Genomic DNA, 3,238 nt, shown 5'->3' with positions numbered 1-3,238 from the left:
GTACTGTTCATCTATTTATAGACGTGGGACGCAGCCCATGTAAAATTACATTCATGTCCACTACATTTGCTAATGACTTATGGGGATCTGTCAAGGCCTAAGTAGTCTTTTCATCTTTAAGTCGGTTACCCTTTCTGCCACCATGCCGAAGCTCCCCTGCGCATAGCTTCGGCTATGCACCATCCTTCGTACAGCTTGGTGATCAGCCCGTCCTTTATCTCAATCCTCCTTCGTCTAGCTTAAGCTTCGTCCTGATCGTACTTCATGTTCATAATCTGAGTCCGAAGATACCTGTTCATACATTTCACTTGGAAAATATTGTCAAATCATGTTTTTGAGGACCTTCGGAGGACGAAGGCCCCCCAACAGGTGACCAAGTTGAGCCCTGCACCAACTTAGGAAGATCACCTTTAGATTATCCCTAAACTAGGTCAAGCCCTACACCAATTCAGGAATATCACCTCTAAGGTATCTCAAGACTAGGTCGAGCCCTACGCCGATGCGAGAAGATCACCTCCATATTATCTCAAGACCTGTTCATGCCTTGCACTAACTTAGAAAGACTCAAAGTCTTGGTCAACCCCACGTCGACTTAGGAAGACTCAATACTAGGTCAAGCCTCGTGTTGACTCAAGAAAGCTCAAGACCTAGTCAAGCCCATTAATGACTCATGAAAACTGAACATCTAGTTGAACCTTGTGCCGACTCAACACTCAAGACCTAGTCTGAGTCCCATGTTGACTTAGGAATACTCAAGACCTAGTCAAACCCCACACCGACTTAGGAAATTGAAGATGTGGTCGAGCCTTGCATCGAATCAAGAAGATTCACCTTCAAATTATCTCAGGAATTGATGATAGAGTCAAGCCCCACACTGACTTTTTAGGATTATTTCTAGATTATCTAAGGACCAAGTGACAGAGTTGAGCCTCATGCCTATTCTTGATTATTATTTCTAGATTTTTTTCAAAGCCCTAAGACACGAGTACGTCATGTAGTTCACAAACCCTTATAACAGAGCCGAACCATGAGCCAGCTTCTGAAGCTATCATGAGTCCGTCACTAAAACTCTATTGGGTACCTAGCCCTAGAAGGGAGACATGACTTGTGATGAAAGTGTACAACCTTTGTAGAGTGTAAAACTAATAAGAGTGGCTTGGACCCTTACATGATAATTGAACTTAAAGAGGGAACTAAATTGTGTTTTATTTGGTTTTGAGCTAATGCTAGTTAATTCCTTTATGCTTATGTGGGTTGGTATATAATTATACCTAGTAATTAGGTGCATGCTAATAAAATATGACCAACTAAAATGCTAATTGCAATAAACCTATTAGCCTCTCCTTGGAAGCCTTGTGTTTTCCCCCACTTGCTAAGTACCAACCATAAGTGTACTCACCATTGCCTAATATGTTGTTCAGAAGCTGTTGATGGAGTGGTGTTCTTCGACGAGTTTGAAGAGTTCTAATGCTTGAGTTCACCAGTCAAGCGCATGTGGGAGTTTAGACGCTGAGGTTTTTGTTTAATTATGTTGAATGGTTAAGGACATTCTCGTCTATTTATGAGAGTGTAATAAATATTATGTAGTCTTTTTATATTTTGAACATTGTCTTCTGATATATACAATGATGGTGTCAACATATGTCGAAAAAAAGATCATGCAACACATATGTTATGCATTCAGTTTTGTCCTAAAAATTGGGTGTTAGAGGAGTATCAAATCCTTGTTGACTATAGAACGTTAGCCTATATAGAAATAAATGGTTAAGGACTATTGTTTTATCAAGCCAAGTCTACTTTCACAACATATCTTATTTTCCCTCATAAAAACTTATTTTAATTAAAATTTGGTGTCTTTTGTTACAACTCCTTCTGAGTTTTGGTTCAAAATCTATCATATTGTGATTCTCAAGAGGACCACTCGCAAGAGCATAGGAGAACGACAAGTTTGCATCGCCCGTGCTCACCTAGCTCCTCCTCCACCTATGGAGAAAGTTGAAGAATATCTAGAAGAGACCTACTTCTACGTTGAGATGAAGAATGGTCACATCTTGGAGATTGGCCTAGGTGGGAACCTTGTGACTTTGATAGCATCACCAACACAGACACCCCTACCTCCTACATCAGCAACTGAGGAATCATCATTAGCACATGTTGCTCCTACTCCTAATGCTCCAACATCTGCTAATTCGGATCACTCTGGAGATGACGACAAAGACGATGAAGACAACAATGATGAAGATCGAACAACAATGGCCACAACCCTGATGACTTGGTGGAATGGGGCTAGTTACTGAACTTCATTCCTCAACGAGTGAGTCTAGCTACTTCCCACACTGCTCCAGGATCTGCTTCAGAAGTTGGGCAACAACATGAGACCTCTCTATGTCACACAACACATCACCGAACCTCCCTTCATTAGCCAGTGCATCACCCGGGTCCACATCTAGAAATAGCTAGAGACTACTAGAGGCTTGAGGACTTGCTCAACACATGACTCAATGATGCCCCATGCCACCTATGTTGCCTCAGTCAACTATGCAACTAAGAGAGATTTATGGTTTCTCTCCTACACTCATCATCTACATTTAAGCGCCACCGACTTCCATCACCTTCCTCGATGTCCTAGTGGCTTCGAGTAGATCAATGTGATGTTGGGGGAAGCCAAAGATGATTGCATCAACCCCCTTGTTTAAGTAGTCGCTGCCCTCAACACTGACCTCGACGGTGCCACCTTGGAACTAGTTATGACCCATGGAGAGCTTTAGGATGCTCATGCTTGGATTGCTTAGCTAGAGGCTCAGCTCATTAGATAGGATCCATTGAAGATCATGAATGATGTTCCCTACCATGCCTTGTCGCCACCCTGCAAGAAGCTCCACTATGGATCACCTAGATCTATCACCAGTCTTCTAGGGTAGGCTTTTAGGCTTGTTTTCCTTAATAAGTTTTCTTTATTAGAACCGTTCCTACGAGGATGTGCGATGTAATTCTTTGGAGTGAACAAATGTTTGATCTGCATCTTTGTAATGATTTTGTTGTTTTGCAGTGTGATGGCCACAAATGCATCAATAAATAAATAAGTTAAAATCTAGTTAAGTTCAAAGCTTGTTCCCTTATCTTTTTTATCAGCTTTATCAAGTTCTCCTTTCTTATCCCGAATCAAAGACGTGCTGAATTACCACCTCCACCACCAAATCCGAATACGAAATAGTTCTTAGTAGCCTAGATGCATTTG

The sequence above is a fragment of the Zea mays genome, chromosome 10, assembly GCF_902167145.1.
Source record: "Zea mays cultivar B73 chromosome 10, Zm-B73-REFERENCE-NAM-5.0, whole genome shotgun sequence".
Lineage (NCBI taxonomy): Eukaryota > Viridiplantae > Streptophyta > Magnoliopsida > Poales > Poaceae > Zea > Zea mays.
This window is presented reverse-complemented; position numbering follows the sequence as displayed.